Source organism: Nelumbo lutea, chromosome 4 (genome assembly GCF_056320005.1).
Source record: "Nelumbo lutea isolate HS-2025 chromosome 4, American lotus-T2T, whole genome shotgun sequence".
Taxonomy (NCBI): domain Eukaryota; kingdom Viridiplantae; phylum Streptophyta; class Magnoliopsida; order Proteales; family Nelumbonaceae; genus Nelumbo; species Nelumbo lutea.
Genome location: NC_142687.1, coordinates 40,717,621 through 40,737,960, shown reverse-complemented (window position 1 = coordinate 40,737,960; position 20,340 = coordinate 40,717,621). Strand labels below are relative to the sequence as shown.

Genomic DNA, 20,340 nt, shown 5'->3' with positions numbered 1-20,340 from the left:
TGAGCATTAAGCATGCTTACAAGGGTCTGCCATTGCTCATCATTAAGCTCGCTCAGTCCAGTCCGATCCCCATCAGTCACAGCAACATTAGCAGCAATTTCACGCCCTGTTAATGACTAAGCAGCGTGAGCCTTTTCTGTACCTCGGCCACATCCACCAAAGGGTCCTCCCCCTCTTCCTCATCCCCCTCCACACTCGGCTGAAGTACCAGGAGGTTTGTCCCCCCACCATTTAGGGTATCCATTCAATTGGAAGCAATTCCTAGCTTTATGGCCAGATTGATCACAATTGGTACACACGATTGATTTGTCCTTTGAAGTGGCTCTACTATCTCGTGACATCTGCGAGGCTTGTACTACAAATCCAACAGCATTTGCCCATTCCTCCTTACCCCGTGCCAATGATTGATGTTGATCTTCTTGCATAATCATTGAGTAAACTTTATTCATATTTGGAATTGGCTCCACACTCAATATGTTGGAACACACAGTTCCAAATACATCGTCGTCCAATCCCATAAAAAATTGATGGATTTTTCTCTTCTTCTCTTTCTTTGACCAACTCTGCTGCCGCTCCACACTTGCGCCCACATGTACACACGGGTACCTTAGAGTAGCTTCCTAATTCATCCCACATTACTTTCAACTTTCCGTAATATGCAACCACAGTTTGTCCCTGTTGCTTGCAGTTAGCAAGGTCGGATTTAATCTGATAAATCCGTGGTCTGTTACCAATTGAGAATCGTTCCTTCAAATCATCCCAAAGTTCTTTTATCATCTCTGATGGGGGCGGATTTGGCCCTCCAGTGAAATTATGATACCTGACACCTCATGCCAAATAAGTGCAGCCTCTTGACAACTAGACAGCTTGAGGTAGCTACAGGAAGCTCGTCACCAACAGGCAACTCGCCACTCACAGGCAGCTCGACACTTACAGACAACTCGGCATAGGCAGCTCGGCACTTACAAGCAGCTCGCCACAGGTAGCCCGCCACTTACAGGCAGCTTGCCTCCTATTAGGCCACGAAGTCCTGCCTCGAGTAGAAGCACCTCAGCAAATTACCGGCAGTTCGGTGAAAATTAGCTCGGCACAAGGTAGCTCATTGCAGAGCAGCTCGGCGTATCATAGGAAGAATTCCTACCTGAAAACTATACCTACCAAATCTGGAGACCGGCGCTCACGTCTCTCATCATGCCTGCCAGCCCTGAGAGGTATCCCTTGTTTGGCAGGGCCGTACTTTGCAACGGTTACCTGTGCCCACCACCTCAACCCAGGCAAGTAACGGTTGCGGCAGAGAATCAGAGGCGGTTACACCAGATCTGTCAGAACACTACTATATAAGAGCTCCGACCCCCCTAAGGGGAGTTGGGATGAAAAAGGGAGGTAACCCCTGCTCTCTAGCTCTCTCATTTCTCTAATATCATCTTCAAGCTCTCTTTTATCAAAGTGCTATCTTAGCCATTGGAGTGTTCCAACCGAGCGAGCTCCCCGGGAATCCTTCGTCTTCTTCTTCTCAGGTGCTATTCGTTGCCAGCTAGGAGTGAGGCACCTGCCAAATAGGAGTGACCAGATCGTGCTACATCAATTGGCATCGTCTATGGGAATTACGCTACAAAAAGCTAAGTTTTCATCTTACAAAAGTTAAGTTCTCATCCTACAAAGGTTAAGTTCTCATCCTATAAAAATCTAAGTCCTCACTTTTTTATAAACTGAAGCTCTCCCTTTATAGTTTCCATTTGTATGAACTCAAAGACTATGCAGGGAGCTAACAGGCTAAGCAGCCCTACTAAGATGAACTCTTTGTGGCTTCCGCGGGAGTTGGCGGCCAACAGACTGCATGGTCGCCCTTGCTGGTCAAGCCTTCCAAGGCTCCTGTGTGAGCTTGCAACCTAAAGTTAGTAGTGTTGCCCCCAAAGATCGAGCTCCTAGTAGCTTCTTGTAGGAGTGGGTGACCGGCATTACGAGGCTGATGCAGCACAATCATAGCTCTAAGGCACCCACCCGGTCAGCCCGACACCTCATAGGCAGCTCGGCACCTCATAGGTAGCTCGGCACTCGATCAGCCCGACACCTCACAGGTAGCTTGGCACTCGGTCAACCCGACACCTCACAGGTAGCTCGGCACCTGGTCAGCTTGGCACCTCATAAGCAGAAACCTCGGCACTGCATAAGTCCCTGTCGCCTCTTCGGCATGGGCAAAGTCAATAAGAGTGGACTACAATTCGCTCCCAAAGCCTATGGGCAACATTACTGCTGAAAAACCTAGTCGCCTCTACGGCATGGGTAACACAACTACATAAGTCACAGTCGCCTCTTTGGCATGGGAAAAGTCAAGAAGAGTGGACTACAAGTCGCTCCCAAAGCCTATGGGCAACATTACTACTAAAAAACACAGTCACCTCTACGGCATGGGTAACACAACTGCATAAGTCCCAGTCACCTCTTCGGCATAGGCAAAATCAATAAGAGTGGACTACAAGTCGCTCCCAAAGCCTATGGGCAACATTACTACTAACAAACCCAGTCGCCTCCACGGCATGGGTAACACAACTGCTTAAGACCCAGTCGCCTCTTCAGCATGGGCAAAGTCAAGAAGAGTGGACTACGAGTCGCTCCCAAAGCCTACGGGCCACATTACTGCTTAAGACCTAGTCGCTTCTTCAGCATTAGCAAAATCACCAAAAGTGGACTATAAGTATCCCCAGAGCCTAAGGGCTACAGTACTAAACTGGTGGAGACCTCCTCACCTTACAGGCAGCTCGCCACTTACAGGCAACTCCCAAAGCCTAAGAAATTGGATCAACGCTTACTAGCTTGTCGACTTACGGGCTAAAAGGAGAAATCTACTCATTTCGCCGAGTTACTCTCAGCTCGGGAGTGGGGGGAAAATGATGAGGGCGGATTTGGCCCTCCAATGAAATTATGACACCTGGCACCTCATGCAAACTAAGTGCAGCCTCTTGACAAATAGACAGATCGAGCTAGCTACAGGCAACTCGTCACCTACAGGCATCTCGCCACTTACAGATAGCTCAGCATAGGCAGCTCGCCATAGACAACTGGCCACTTACAGGTAGCTCGCCTCCTATTAGGCCACGAAGACCTACCTCGGGTAGAAGCACATCGGCACATTACCGACAACTCGATGAAAAGCAGCTCGGCACAAGGTAGCTCATTGCAGAGTAACTCGACATATCGTAGGAAGATTTCCTACCTGACAATCGTACCTACCAAATCTGGAGACCTACGCTCACGTCTCTCAACATGCCTGCCAGCCCTGAGAGGTGTCCCTTGTCTGGTAGGGCCGTACTCTGCAATGGTTACCTGCGTCCACCAGCTCAGCCTTGGCAAGTAACGGCTGGGTAGAGAATCAAAGGTGGTTATGCCAGATCTGTCAGAACACCGCTATATAAGAGCTACGAACCCCTGAGGGGAGGGAGGATGAAAAAGGGAGGTAATCCTTGCTCTCTAGCTCTCTCATTTCTCTAATATCATCTTCAAGCTCTCTACTATTAGAGTGCTAACTTAGCCATTAGAGTGGCCAGGGTAAACACCCCTGGGTCCTCTGATTTAGTTCTCGTAGGTCCCTCAGTTTCCGTCGTCTGCAAAGAGGAATAGATCAGCTCATACAGAGGGTAGTCGGGTTACACTACACTAGGAAGCTCGCCACCAAGGCAGCGCACCCAGTAGCTCATCAAGGTATCTCACCACCAGGGAGCTCACCACCAGGCAATTCACCACCAGGGAGTTCCATCATCCTCTGAGTCATAGGCCACCTGGGAGCAGGTCAAATGACGAGGTACTTAACCAAAAAAAATTGATACATCACAAAATACTGATACGTGACCAAAAATGGTTACATCAGTCTCCATGTACGTGATTGTTGAACGCAGCAATGGATCAACGATATTGAAAACCCAAGCAACCAACATCGAGTTCACAATCCACCAAAGATCCATATCCAGAGCATCGTTCTGTGGCTTTGTGACTTTGCCTTCGATGAAGCCAATCTTGTTCTTGGCACAAAGAGCAGTTCTCATCGCCTTTGCCCATTCATTGTAGTTATCTCCTTTCTAGACCACTAGATTCATAATAATTCCAGGGTTATCTAAGGGGTGCAAATAAAAAGGAGAAGACGGTCCAATAATCTTGCTTGAACTTTCTCTGTTCTTGTTGTCGTTGGCAGCCATGGTCATCGATCAATGAGAGTCGTCAGAGGTTGGCTAGAGCTCCAGGTTTTGCTCTGATACCATGATAAATTTTGGGAAAAGGTTTTCAGTTTTCTGTGTGTTATTGCCATTCATCATAAGGTGATATATATACAACTTTGATTGAGTCTTTCACTCCTAATCTCATGCCTAAAAACTTCCTAAAATATGTTGACTAACCAAAAGATATGTACAGAAAATATACAGAAAATCTGTGAAGTATATTGCCTAAAATATCTCTTAAGATCGGTGAAGAAAATCTCTCAAAATCTTGCCCAGTAAAGAACGAAATTGGTTTTCATGAGAAACAGAGAGAATGAGAGAGGACTAGCAAGACCGAGACCTTGCTCCATCGAAGAGGAAGAAAAAGGAAAATATGACATTTGTTTCCTTCCGTTAGTACTTAATGGCAATGACAATTGTCAGAAAAATTAAGATATCCCAAGACAATAACTAAATAGTAAAGATATTGAGTGTCATTACGCTAAACATTTGGAATATTTTAAGAGATTTACCCTTAATTAAAAAGGGGTACTCATTGTCCAAAAAGGAAAAAAAACTCTATTCCTTTGCTTATTTGAAGGATTTTCAGATATTGGGAAAAAAATCTTCATGTTTGTTTGTGTATGTGCACTGCCTTGGAATGATTAGCAACTACTGTATTTCTATTATACTAATTATTTGATTGTTATTCTCTCTCTCTCTCCATCATTCCTCATTGTAGAAACGTTTCTGGAAATTTTGGATCCTCTTTGTACATCTCTTCTTTCAACAAATCCTAGAAAATTTACTTTAATAAGTAGATGAAGGGTGTTTAAAAAATAGTTGGTTTTTTGTTAGCCCTATTTTTTATGCCAAAACTAGCTTTTTAAAATCATTTGAATATCTATGAGAGAAGTGAGAACAAATAATAAGTAGCTAAAAACAAATTGTGACTGTTAAAAATAAGAAAATATCATTACTGGATGGTAGTCAACAACAAAGAATTGCCATAGAGTTTTCTGAAAACCCTTGGGCTTTCTACATTTATTTTAGAAACTATGGCGTCTCTTAAGTTACGAAAATGTCTATACATGGCTTAGAGTGCTAGGGTAGTATAAGACTTGGCTGCCCCATACGCTAGCTATCACTCAAAATGATGATACCACTTCCTCCATTTGATGGTAGTATTGCTCATATCTACTACCGACCTGGGAATGGACAAACAAATCATCACTGCTCGTATCTGCTATCAACTTGGGAATGGATAAACAATTCATCAAATGCTAATAAGGCTCCTTACAGATAATTACTGATGAGGAGCGATTTGGCCCTCAAATGACATAACCATGTGGCAATCTTGAATTGTTGCTTAACCTCAGTGCTACATAGGCAAGGGCGGTTTGTAGGCACCTCGGCATAAAGCCAGGTCAACTATTTTAGAACCAGGTCAGTCACCTCAGGACTAGTTCGGCCAATTCAGGGCCAAGTCGGCCATCTTAGGACCAAGCTAGGGACCTCGACATGAGGGGCAACCTCATGCCTCCGACTTGGATGAAGCATGGTTGGCGACCTACATGACGTGGTGGCTAACCCCTGTCATGAGTGGGCTATCATCTCTGAATCCTCTAGAATCACATTTCCCCATCGACATAGTTGACTCCCGCCTCACCCGCTTTAGAGGCTATCGGATGAGCTCTATCGCTTTATGCGAAAACTGCCTCCAAGCGAGGTGGGCTGATAAGCCACATCCCCCCAGAGATCTAAGGCGTGTATTGTGAAGCCCACAACAACCTATGTCTATATAAAAGCATCCTTTTGATTAGAGAAGGTATGAACAATTTAGCATTCACAACCCTCTAGCTTTCTTAGTTTCTAGCTTTCAAATGCTCTTTGCTGACTTAAGTATTAGAGTGCCCACTCTGGGTAAAGCAATCCAGGTACTCTAATACTATTCTCTTGCAGCTTAACTAGGCAACCTCACCAGCCCAACATCCAAGTTGTCCTCCAACAAGGAGCTACTAGATTACACAACATCAATTACCTCATCCAACAAAGCATTGAGTTTGGCAATTTTAGTTTGAAGATTGATCATGCTTCTTAATAGATGAAAACCCATTATTGTAGAACTTTCTTGCAATTTTGGGGAACTCTGAGTGATCCTCTTATACTCTGAGTGGTCCTCTTATGCAATTTTGGGGAACTTTTCTTGCAATTTCTCTGAACTAAAACCAATGGCCTGCTTACCACAGTGACAACACCTCCTCAAGTAAGGACTAAGCTAGCTCCAAATATCTATAATTCCCAATACATCCTCTTTGCATGGACTTAATCATTTTTACCCTATGTCCACATGATACATCATCTCAACTTTGGCTGCAGCAAATTTTTGTGATTTCCTAGTAAAATGCAAAGATTTTAAATTCAAAACATTTAAACATTTGATTTTTGGTTGGGTCATTAGCAACGACAGTCATGAGAATTTGCTATGATGATGATGGCAATTGATGCAAATTTCCCAAAAATTAGCCCAATTATTTGTAGAGATACGCATGGTTCAATTAACCGAACCATGGGTTTTTTTTTTTTTTAAACCATACCAGTACCACCATTTTTTGCAATTCCCTGAACCAAAACTGAATCAATACCCTTGTGCGACTTAGTTCTTCGATTTTTTATATTTATAATATATATTAAATATATATATAGTATATAGATAATATATGAAATATATTAAATATGTATAATATACATAAAAATATATACCAATCGATTTGATTTATCATCAAAATTTTCTAGGTTAACCGAAAATTAAACCGGCCCTTCAATTTTTCATAAACACCGAATCAAAACCGAGTTGATCACTTGGTTAATCGAATTTTTTTGTCTGGTTTTCTTGGTTTGGTTTGAATTTCAATTTTTTATTGTAGAGAACACTGATGTGGATCCCACTGTGTTCATATGGCAGCATATTTTTGTTAGTTTATTTCTTGTTAGTTATGTCAATGTTAGTTGGTGGTTATTTTAGTTTGTCATTACAGCTTGTTATTTTAGCTTTATTATTAGTTTATTTGCCAAGTAAGCAATAAGGGCAATTCAGCCCTTTTACAATTAGTCAACATATATAAATATTAAGAGTGGGCCGGCAGATCAACAGATCAACCCTCTCTCTTTTCAAAATCTCTTCATGTGCTTCTTCTCTTTTCTCCCTCTTTTCTTCTCTTCTGAAATTTCTTCTTTCTTTTCTTTTGAATTCAAGACTGATTATAGTCTTGAGACTGGGTTTTCCTCTACCCCCAATGGCCATCATGGCCGATTGAGCCCATTCTAAGTAGTTTGATCCATCAAACTTCACAGTTGTAATATGAAATGCATTCTCAAACATGTTACTAGAATTGCTACTCCCAAAAACACCTTCCCCCTGATTCTTGAACTCCATTCTTGATAAAGAATTAATAATAAAAAACCTTTTAAACTACAATAATAGAAAACAACACCAAACAACTGATAACAACCGGCCTAGGTCTTCCAAAGAACAAAGAAAATAGAATTCTATATGAAACTAGTTCAAAATCTAATCTAAAACCAACAACAGTTCTAAATTTTAGGGTTTTCTCTCAAAACCCTGAAGGAAGAAACACAGATTTTACAGTCGCACCTCTCAGAATAGACAAAGATGATTTTTTCCAAGGTTATTCTCAAGAAAAAAAATTACTTTATGAAAGAAATTTTCTCGCCGCCACCTTCTGTCTGATGCAAAACCCTAAACTCGAGGATTTGAAGCTCCGAGTCTTCTACAATCTTCTTAGTAGCAGCCTCACACTACCAGTAACCTCCAAGAATTAGCCAATCCTCCTTCTTTGTTGACAAACTTCTAAACCTAGGGATTCTCATGTAGTCAATCTAATTAGACTAACATAAGAGCTCCTATGTCGGCTCTCATATAAAAGAATAAACTGAGGATGACCAAACTTATACCAAATGGGTTCAGGAGAATTATTTGGTTATGACATGGCTGTGCAACTCTATTCAGCCACATATCAGGCGAAACTATTTGTGGGCAAAAATAGCCAAGGAATTCTGTGATGTCATGAAAGAGATTTACTCCCAACCCCTTAATGTTACTAGGGCTTATGAATTGAAGTGTGAAGTTAACAACTTTAAGCAAGGAGAGAAACCAGTCTCGGTTTACTTCTCTACCTTGAAATCTTTGAAGAATGAAATTGAACACCTAGAAACACTTGAGTGGTAAAGCCAGAAGGATGCACAAACTCATAGAAAACAAGTTGAAACTAATAGTATTTTTGAATTTCTAGCTGGTCTAAATCTTGACTATGATATTGTGAGACAACAAATACTAACAAGGGACAGTGTGACTTTATCTCAAACCCACTCCTTAGTGCATAGTGAAGAGACTAGGAGAAAGGTTATGATGCAATATCAGCCCTTCCCACCAGCCTTGGTAGCAATTAAACCTAAGTCTGGGGGTGATACAGAGAGGGATATAAATAAGGAAGATAAACAGGATCTATTGTGTGAACATTGCAAGAAACCTAAGCATGTTAAAGACACATGTTAGAAGTTGCACCATCATCTAGTTCTAGAAAAACTAAGGAACAAAAGAGGTAATGCTCATATGGTTGTTAATACCGATTTTGCATCCTCATCAGACACAAAAATGCAAGCCTTTAGACACCTTAGCTGTTGTCCAGGTTGCCCTAACTCAGTTAGAGAAGGAAGTTGGGAATTCAGCTCAATCATCTCAACCACCATCAGCTCCTCCCACATCATCATTTGCTCATTCAAGTGCTCGGGCCTTAGCTTACCATGCTTCAACTCCAGGTAACACTAAACATTGTTGAGTAATAGACTCAGGTGCATCTAATCATATGACTAGCTTGCCATCACTGTTTGGTTTGAAGGTAACACTGAACATTGTAGAGCCTCAGCTTACCCTGTTTGGTTTGAAGGAAAAAGTAGGGAAAGGAAGGGAGAGATAGGGAAATCTCTACAAACCTTATATAGGTTTCCCTGCCTTTCCCTACCTTTTCCTTCAAACCAAACATAGCCTTAAGAAACTTGTCAGAGTTCAAAAAGGCTTTTAGACTCAATTTGTAGTCACTGAAAGTGAGTTCTTGCACATTTCCTTACACATTTAGGAAGTTTACGAGAGTCCGAAAAAGCTCTCAAACTCGGTCGTACATATAAGAAGTTAGTTTTCCTTGCAAGGTTTATTACATTTTTGGGGAATGACATTCACATCGACAAGGGAGAGTGTGCCTAACACTTTCCCTCTCTCCTCCCCAACTTACCCTTATAGCCCTTATCCTGATGTTGGAGTCACCGCAAATCAAAAAATCATTTCTAATTCGAACACCGGGAGTCCCATCACTCCCTTTTCTCTTCAATGATGGGTAGCGACTCCAACAAATTTGCCATGAATCAGGTTATCTCCCAGTGCCCAGAACCATCAAACTGGTTGCTTGCCAAAGAAAACTATTCACTTAATGAACAACCTAGGACCCAACTAATTAATTGAATTATTTGACCTGGTCATCAGGGTCAAAGTTTTTTCTCTCTCTCTCTTTCTTTTTCTTGTTCTACTTCCATCATTAATAAAACTAATTCTTATCTATCACATGACACCATGGATTAATTAGCATCATTGACTTGGATGGTTGAGCTAGTAATTTGCCAACTAGGGATGACCATTATTTAGTTAAAACCAAATATTGTGGTTTATATTTATTTGGTTCGGATATCTCAGTTTTCAATTAAATCAGTTCAGCTATTTTAGTTTTTTCTTAGTTTTAATTTCGGTTTTCAGAGTTAAAACATTGATTGACAAAAAAACCAAAGTAATTGAATTTCACTATAACATTAACATATATTACATATTATATTATAATGTCGTATATTAATATATTCAATAAATAGAACAAAATTTGTTTTTAGCCAAAATAACAAAAAATTCCAGCTTGATTATTTCAGTAACTGAATTTAGTTTCAGTTCAGTTTTTAAAATTTAGATTTATTCAATTCACTTTTTAACTAAATAAACCATATTCTCGTCTCCCTACAACCCAACAAAAAAAAAATTCATTTTTTAATCAATTTCAGTAAAGTATTGATTTTTATTCCATTAAAATTAAGGGATATAGAATTACTTCGGCAGCATTTGGTAAGAGTGCAAACAATGATCTGAAGCAATCTTGCATCCAGTTCATTTTTTCAAGCATTTGGTAGGAATAAATATGCTTTTGTTCTGAAAATGACAAGAAGTTTGTTTTTTTTTTTTTTTCTTTCTGACTTGTTGGTAGTGAAAATGGGAGCAAATTTGATAAAGGTAAAAAAAGGTAGATTCTAGCCTTATCCATGTCTGTACCCATACCAACCAAATAGTTTTGGTAAGAATACAAATTTTATCAATGCAAAACTAAACTAACTTTGCATTTTCATTAACCACATATATTTGCATTTGTACTAACCATATTTGTATTTACAGTCTTGCCAAACAGAGCCTAGTGGAATTTGATAGTAAGAAACAAACATACCTTAAAATATAAGAGTTAATAAAAAAGTATAGGTTTTTTTTGACAAGTGAAAAAGAATAGGAATTAGTACCTTAGGGTGTATTTGGTTGCAGTGCAATTTTATTTGCATTAGTACAAATGAATGGGAATGCAAATGAAAAGAATGCAATTTTTGATTTAATTTTGTTCTATTTCAGGCCTTATTTTACATCATTTGTATTGTAATCAAGTAAAATAAGATAAATTTTGAAATAAAAATATATCAGAATTTTAACTGGAATCATTTGCACTACCATGGTTTTATATCAATGCAAATAAATTTGCATTGCAAATAAACACAGCCTTTGATTGATAAAGGAGTAAATGAGAAAGAGAGAGCACATTAATTGAAAAATAGTCCCTCACAATGGAGAGGGGCCAAATTCAACAATTGGAATATTTCAATCAAGAAATGTCTATAAATACTCAAAATATATTCCACTTTTAAAAGGCATGGTATATATAGATATAAATATAGATATAGATGATACTCAATGGGTGTATATAACTATATATCCTTATCCACCATCAAAAAGTGTAGCAAAGGAGTGGAGCTTAGAATCTATTGAAGGCTGGTGGAGGACCTCATAGTTCTTGTAAAACTTTATAACATTGAATAATAGTTATCCATTATAAAAGGTGTAAGAAAAGAGTGGATATGGCATCACTAAGAAAAAGAGGTGGGAAATATTACTACTAATAATAGAATTAACTATGACATTTATTCTAGGGGCAAAATTGTACCACAAACTTGTGAAGAGAATCAAATATTATACTAATAAATATCATAATCTTTAATGTACTATATTTTCTTAATAAGGGTTGTGAAATGTCTAGGGCTGTTCGTTTGGGACTGAGGTAGGAAGTTAGATGATGTAACCTTCACTTTATATGAGAGAGGATTTAGATAAGAGATTTGCACTATTTTTGGGATGTAAAATTTATATTGCCAATAAGTGAAATGAGAAAAGTACAAATTTTCTATTAAATAGGAGTGAAAATCATAATTACAAACAAATGGATGCAAAATTAAACCCGATGCAAAATTCATATTTGGTTCAAATTTGCATTGCAAACAAATAAAGGACAATACATCAAAGAGGGTTCAGCAGGTTGTGGAACCAATGATGAGGTTCCATGCAAGTAATATATTCATGGGCCCCACTGTAAAAGATGCAAACCCCATTTATTTAAATATTGGCATGGATTCTTATCATTGGTTCCACATGCGGCTAAATAGCTAAACCTTTCTCTAATTATACTACTAATTAAATAAAAAATTTTGCCCTTCAAAAATCAGTAGGATGCAGCCAATTACCCTTTGCTGTTTTTTATAATGTAATAAAAATAAGGCCCCATTTGGTGTGTCTTTCCACACGGGCTATCAACTGTTTAAAAACCTAACAGCCCACATTTTGGTCTTTTCCCGTTTGGTTCGGAAAAGATCTAGTCATCAAAAGATGTATGAATCCCGTTTTAGGTTATTTTTGAATCTCCAAATGGAGCTTTTCAACTTTTTTCATCGTGTCTTCACGCATAAAGACATGCAAAAAGACACACATTAACCAATTGGTCTTTAAGCTGCTAAGATCTTAATGTAAAACCTCACATCACCTTTTAACTGTCAAGTCTATCAGAAGATATTTCAAAAAAAAAAAAAAAAAGACTTGCAAAACGACACCTAAATATATAAAAAGCTTTTTTAACCTAGCTTATTTTTTTCCCTTATTAGTGACCCACTTGAACCCTTTTCAATCAAGAAGGGACACTCTGGATAGGCCATTTGTCTACTACCCTCGCCACCCTAGTCCACATCATTCCCATCAGCTGAATTATGTGAATTGTTCAAAATTTTTATATTTGAAAAAGCCTTAAGGGCTTATTTTGGCCACATGCACGGAAGTTGGCTATAGGAATAAATATGGGACCAATTGGGTCCCAAACCACTTTGGTTGAGAATCTTGGGTTGCTTATAAGAAATTATTCATTAACGAACTTGACAGGCAAGAATCTTTCATGCCCTCCTTTTAATTTGATAAGTTATTTAAGCAACAATTTGTATTTTACACCCACAGTCGAACCAAACCAACCAATTGGACCAATCAATCTATCTCCCTACTGTCTCGAATTACTTGCTTGCAAAATTTGATTTTCTTGATAATAAAAGAAGGCTCGAAAAGACAGCTTGAGCCCAAGAGACCTCCAAATCTTACCTAATATACAAACCAAGAAGAAAGGACCACCATAAAAACGTCCTTTCGAAGCAGTTCTATAAAATAAAATAAAAAAGAACCATACAAATCCTGTACCTCGCCCCCCTTCTACTTTTGGTGCGTTTGGGCTTTCTACTAAACACAGAAATCCTCAAAAGAAGTTACAGAAATCCTTGTCTTCTTAGAGCTCGAAAGGCCGAAATACTTGAAGGTAACTTCACACATAACGGTGGAATCAGCACACGCAGACGTGAAGCTACCATTATCATCAACAACCTCCTTCTTCTTATGTGATACCATACCAAAAATCTGTAGAACGTTCTAGCATGCGACACTGCCTTTCCTTCTCAAGGAAGAGCCTACGAGTTTTCTCTTCTCCACCCAAGATATCTCTCCATACCCAACTGGTTGCTAACCTTAACATTAATCTCCACCCTATGCCATACACTAGTAGTGTTGAGAGGTTAAGCCACCTTCAGTCTGCTAAGGAGTTTTAGGCCATATTTGGGAGTGCTTAAGTTAAAAATAATTTATTGAAAATAAGTGCTTATTCGAATAAACTCTTATTTGCTTTTGGCATCCAATTTTTTCAAGTGTTTATTTTTCAAAATAAGCACTTATTTTATATTGGGCGTTTGGTAATTCTTTTTTGTCTAATAAGCACTTGTGACTATCTTGTCCTTCATTTTCTTTCAAATTTTCAAAATATATCCTTTTGAAAGCACTTTTATTAAATTACTTTTATAAAAAATATTTTTATGAAAGTACTTTTGTGAAAGCACTTTTACAAAAACACTTCTTTAAAAGTATTTTTACAAAAGCACTTTTAAGAAAGTACTCTTATAAAAGAACTTTTGTAAATTATGAAATCACTTTATAGTTTATAGAAGTACTTTCATAAAAGTGCTTTCAAAAAATACTTTTGTAAAAATACTTTCATAAAAGTGCTTTTATAAAAGTTCTTTCATAAAAGTACTTTCTTAGAAGTGCTTCCATAAAAATATTTTTATAAAAGTGCTTTAATAAAAGTACCCTTGTAAAATTCAACTAGGGGTAATATTATAAGTGGTATTTTACAATTCAACTAGGGATAAATTTGGAAGAAAAAATTGAATAAGTGCTTATTGTATAAGTACTTAAGAAAAGCTAGAAATTTGGGTTTAAAAAATAAGCACTTGTTTCGGGTTTATTTTCTAAATACCAATAAGTGCTTAATGGCCCAAATAAGCATTTATTTTTAAGCACTCCTAAACATGGCCTTAGATTGTTTGATAAAATTCTTTTCGCCCTTGCATGTCAATAGGAGTGGTAATTGGGTAGGTTTGGGCCACCTAACCCACCAATTCATTAATGACCAATTAAGATAACCCAAATCCACTTTGCCCAATTCAACCTGCCCAACCCATTAATAGAAATTATAAAAAAAAAAGGAAAAAGAAAAGTAACACAAATTATATATAGCAGAAATTACAATAAAAAACAAACAGAAACCAAAAATTACGCAAAAATAATGAAATTGTTAAATAATAAAACAAAAATTATAGAAGTTGTAGAAAAAAATAACAGAAACTACAAAAAAGCAAAGAAAATGAAACTACAGAAGCCAGATTTATATAGGAGGTGATGGAGCTCCCGGTAATTGAATACTTCATCACAATTGTGAATGATATTGAGTGGGTGCTCATGTACCTCATCATTCCCAACGCAAACAATGATAGCACCTGGCCCAAACATTTGTGTTCATCTTACCCTCTGATTTTCTCAGTTTGTCAAGCATCGAATAAGAAGTAGATGATGAAATAGATGAATTAAAAATACAAAAAAAAAAAGGTGTTGCCGCCACTTTGAGAGAGATATTGGTGTTGTTTCTCTTATCAATTTGATCACCACTTACAAATCATAGGAGAGAAGAAATCATCAATGCATTTGTCTCTCAAAATCTTAGAAATAGAGAAGTTTAAAGTACTAGATGGGAATAGCTATGTTGAGATTTAGCATTTTCTTATGATGTTCTTGTTTATAATCACTAGTTAGTGTTATTGGGCCCAAGGCCCATTGGTTTATGTTGTTTTTTTTTTTTAAGGGCATATTAATCTTTGTAATTAATCTTATTTTATGAGTATATAAGATAATGAGTAAGGCGGCTATATCATCATTGTCTTCTCCCCATCTCTTCTTCTCTTTCTCTTGCTCTCTTCTCATTAAGAACTTTTATTTTCTTTCTTCTTTTTAATTGTTGTCAAATATGGTTATTGTTTTCTCTTTTTATACTTATTATCAAAGCAATTTTGGGATTTTTTGAGTCTTCCATCATGCAACCATAGATCAGTCGACTGCATTGTGAGTTTGAGAGCTAATCACATACTTCAAAAATACCCAATTCTTAGATTATTTTTGGTTGATCTAGAACCCTTTGTGTCAGACCTTGGGTTGATCATCAAAATAAGGAAGAATTAGAGGACGAAGAGTCCTTATTGCAATAGGATTCTTTATTTTTCACCTAGGAAGGAGTGCTCTGGATTTTATTGACTTCTTGATGTTTTTTGAAGGGTCTGTTTAAGCTCTAGAGTTTTATAAGGTCTCTAGTGGGAGTAGCATCCTTTTCTCCTGTTTTTACCAACTCCCACAAAGACGGGAATCTTTGTGAATGAAGGTTTCTAGGCACCAAAAGGTTGGTTGAGACCTCTAAAAGGGATAAATCTATTATCTCATCTATAATTGATTTTCTAAAATATTCTGTGAATTATGGAGGACAATGGAGTTAAGTACAAGTCTACCCATGAAATAGAAATAGGTGGAGGAGGTTTTAGTAACCTTCTTGGGGTAAGGACCATCACTACAGTTTGGTTGGATGATACAAACTAATTGGAGTGGTTACAATGAACAAAAATGGCTATTCGTACTCATGGAAAAATGGGATATGTCACTGGTGAACAAAAGAAAACTGAGACTAACTCTTCCTAGTGGTTACAAGAAAATTAAATGGTGGTGACCTGGTTGTGCAATTCTATGCTACCCTATATAAGCAAAACATTTCTATGAGAGAACACAACTAAGGAGATCTAAAGTGGAATTACAGAGACTTACTCATAGAGTAAGAATGTTGTTAGGGCCTACCAAATGAGGAATCAAGTGATTACTACTAGGCAGGGAGATAAATCTGTTGTAATTTATTTTTCAGCCCTCAAAACCTTATGGCAAGAGATAAATCATTTGGAGACTGTGGTTTGGGAGAGTAGTAAATATGCAATTACTTACCAAAATCTGGAAGAAAATAATAGAGTCTTTGAGTTTTTAGAAAAACTCAACCTAGAGTATGATATTGCACGACAACATGTTCTTTTTCGTGATACTACAACTTTCTATCTCAAGCACATGCCTTTGTGTTTAGAGAAGAGAGTAAAAGGAATGTGATAGTGAGGAACTTAAACATTGACTAATCTGTTATAGTAGCACAGTGAAATCTAAGCCTAATAGGGATAAGGGTAATAATGATGATAGGAAGGAGGATAAGAACTTGATTTGTTACTACTGTAATAAGCCTAAGCATACTAGAAATACCTGTTGGAAGCTTCATCTACACCTTATACCAAGTCAATTTAGAAACAAGAAATGGAATGCTAATATGGCAGTGGCTGGTGACTTAGCTGGACCACCTACCATAGTTTCTTTAGAGTCAGTTACAATAGCTGCAGGTAGAGTTGAGTTAGAGAGATATGGGCAGTTTCTAAGTTAGAGAAATGCAACTAATTTTGCATCTTCACTAGGTGGACAACAAGGTGCAAGTAGCTCAAGAGCTAGTTATTCTACTTCATTTGCACATACAAGTAGTTCATATGCCTATATGTGATCAATCATATATACCTATATGTGATCATTCATGAGTGAAAATGCCAATGATTTGTACAAATGGGGGATCACACCACATGTGGGCCCATGCATAAGGAATACCGACGTGTTCACCCATGATTGGTCATATGGCCATTAATTCATCCAATTCCCTCGTTTTAAGACTTATGATTAATGTATTAATACCTATTTTCTTCTCCTATACGCATTTTTGTTTCTCATCATTGAATTTCACTAATTTTGTACAAAAAAATTCGCTAATTAAATCTATATGGCTATACCATATAATTTTAATAATCTAACAAAAATTGTAACTATTTTTCAATGCATGTAGGTAGTAGGTTAGAGTCCAACCTTCTTAGTCAAATCATAAATGAATCATCCATGACATCATAATTAAATAAAAATACAAAAAATAAAAAATATGAAAATTTCTTAAAAAACTTAACACTAATATTATATATTCATCATATTTAAACAAAAAATAAACATGATGAATTAGAGGTATGCATTTTTTAAAGATGTCATAATAAAATAGTAATATTTTTAAAGTAAATAGAAGTACAAAAAATTGTGAAATTTTGGTCTTTGTCTTCGATATCATATATTCATCATAATAAACAAAATTTATTTGTATAAATGATGAAAATGGAATACAAAATTTTAAATCCACTAGAAACAAATCTGCTCTTCTATCGGGATGGTGTGTCACTTGTTTAAACATCAAAGTTAAATAGTCCATACATGATTTTATAATTAAACACTGAAAATTTAAAAAATATATAAAAATCTAATGATGGCAAAGGAAAACAATTTACCTACGAGTTGAACCTATTCTCTCATATTATATATTCATCATATTAAATAAAATATATAATAAATAATAAAAATAATATTACTTGTTATTGCAATATGAAATTGCCAAAACCGGCCCCACGGACATCCCTATTTGTCAATTTGAAAGAACATCTTTGAGCCAAGCCAGGGTGGTGGGTGGATGTGATGTGGTGATGAGTCCAACCCCCCAAAGACAGAAAACAACAGGAGAAGACAAATTTTGGGTCTTTGAGATAAGAACGAGGGGAAGGGTGGTTTTTGGCAAAACAAGCATAGTCCATGGTGTCTCTTGCCATTTAAAAAATCATAGTTATTATTTATTGAAATAAAGAAATTAATAAAAAATAAAAACTCTAGAGATATCAAATTTTGATTTCGATTTTTTAATAAATCTGGAAATATATATAATCATATAAATGGAGTTTATTCGTCGATTTTTGCCCCTTTGGGCTCTTCTCTCTCTTCTCTCTCCTCTCTCTCCTCTCTCTCTCCATCACAAAAGGGGAAGAACCCTAACGAGCTATTTACAGCCTGCAAGTAAGTATTCTCTCTCCTCCTATCCTCCCTCCCCCTTAATATCTTTCTGTCTATCTAGAATCTAAATCTATTGGGACCTGTAAAATTTCGTATGCATTTCGATTTGTGAAATGAAATAAAACTGCGACTTTGAATTTGTAATCATCTCGATGTTTGTTGTCTTTAGAGATCCGAGTTCAAAACCCTTAAAACTGATAGATTTCTGACGAAAATCGGAATGCAGTGTTGATGGGTTTCTTTGGGGATGTTTCTGGCGGTGGTTTGAATATTTGTCTGATGTGGATATGGGTTCCGATGTAGTTGTTTGATGGGATCTTTGTCCATGAAGAACCGATTATTTTAGGTCTAGTTTTAGTTGTCTTTCCTGTATTTGATTTGTTATTTATTTGTTGTTTTCTGGGATGCTGTTATTTTGATGGGGTTTTCTGTGTTTCTTAGTTCTGGTTTCATGGCGGTGAGTTATGCAGGCAGTGTTGGCAGGTTGCAATGTGGTCGATGGGTTGAACGGAAGTAAGAAAAAGATTTGATATTTTTTCAGACGTCTTCGCCATTTCTAGTTATCATGGACGACGACGGATTGAATATTCGAAATTGGGGTTATTACGAACCCCAACACCTTAAAGGGCACCTTGGTCTGCAGCTCATGTCGACTGTAGCAGAGCGAGACACTAAGGCCTTCTTCGCTGCACGTGATTCTGCGGCAGTTATGGTTAGTCCAAATGGAGCTTTTCACCCTAGGGATTGTGGGGTCTCAGAAGCACCTGTTCATATGGATTATATGAAGGATAGTTGGGCCACAGCCACTAGAGAAAGACTCCTGCATATGATGCCAGGGAACCCGAATTTTGCTGTTTTATCAGAAGCATCAGCAGCTCATCATCCCTTGCAGATTCTACAACCGCCTGATTCGTCAAAGGATGAAAGGGTGGCTCGAATGGAAGATTCAGGAAATAAAAAGGAAGGACCTTTGAAGAAAAGACAAGGTGGGCGTGCCCAGAAATCCCCCAAAGCAAAGAAGCCTAAGAGGGTTTCGGCGCCAAAGGATGAGAGCAACTCTGCTGTTCCACGAGCAAAGGCTGCAAAGAAGAGCACGGGAGTTGTCATAAATGGGGTTGATATGGATATTTCTGGTATTCCAATACCAGTTTGCTCATGCACTGGAACTCCTCAACAGTGTTACCGATGGGGCTGTGGTGGATGGCAATCAGCATGCTGTACAACAAGTTTATCTATGTATCCATTGCCAATGAGTACAAAAAGACGTGGTGCAAGAATAGCTGGAAGGAAAATGAGTCAAGGAGCATTTAAGAAAGTATTGGAGAAACTTGTTTCTGAAGGTTATAACCTTTCTAATCCAATTGATTTGAGGCCTTACTGGGCAAAACATGGTACCAACAAGTTTGTGACCATCAGGTAGATGTACAATGAGGATTCCATAAGTGGGCCTCCCATTGCATTCGGTCTGTTTCTCCTGTATATATGTTTGTGGCCTGTTGCAGAGGCTTCTTGGATAGTATGTAGCCATGAGTTTTCCCAGTCATTTTACATGTTTTCAAAATTCAGACATTGATTCCCCGGATATGCTGTTGCCTTCTTTCATTATTGTAGTTAAATTTAAGGGTTATTGATCCTATCTGGCTGCCAGGATTTAGGAATTAATTGATGAGATTTTACTCCTTGAATCCTCATAGGATGGTTTATTTCTTTTCTTCTTTCTAATGCTATAGGTCTAATGTTACAAGAAACAGATTTTTGGACAGTCATTGTCTCTTTTGTTTCCTTTATTGATAGTTGATACACCATTATACATGAAAAGTTTTCATAATGTCATTTTGGTGACGACATGTTATTGACTCAGTGCCCAAGTTGTTTTTCATCTATTTATTTTAAAGGGCTCTTGAATTGATGATATTATAAATTCTCTTTGCTGGATGCATTTAAATCTTTTTGTGTTCCCATTTCCTGTGATTATGTGTTCATCTACAATTCTACATGTAAATTTTGGGGGAAAATTTGGTTATTTTTACATATATACAATTCGTAGATGCATGTTTGTCATGATATTTTGAAAGTTAATAAGGGACTGGTTGGCATTCTGCATCAACCTTATGCTCCACCTACTATTGGTGGCATTCACAGCAAAAG

The 20,340-nt window shown here is 37.5% G+C and overlaps 1 pseudogene across 3 annotated transcripts; it reads left to right on the top strand.

Moving 5' to 3' along the window:
• The first annotated feature begins 18,068 nt into the window (after positions 1–18,068).
• On the top strand, positions 18,069–19,826 carry LOC148855377 (protein BASIC PENTACYSTEINE2 pseudogene; annotated as a pseudogene). Of its 3 annotated transcripts, none has more exons than XR_016112162.1 (2): positions 18,069–18,195; positions 18,663–19,826. The product of XR_016112162.1 is annotated as a protein BASIC PENTACYSTEINE2 pseudogene, transcript variant X1 (transcript). The 3 variants fall into 3 exon arrangements; XR_016112163.1 differs by having other exon boundaries at positions 18,088–18,195; positions 18,655–19,826; XR_016112165.1 differs by having other exon boundaries at positions 18,088–18,195; positions 18,634–19,826.
• Positions 19,827–20,340: the final 514 nt, after the last annotated feature.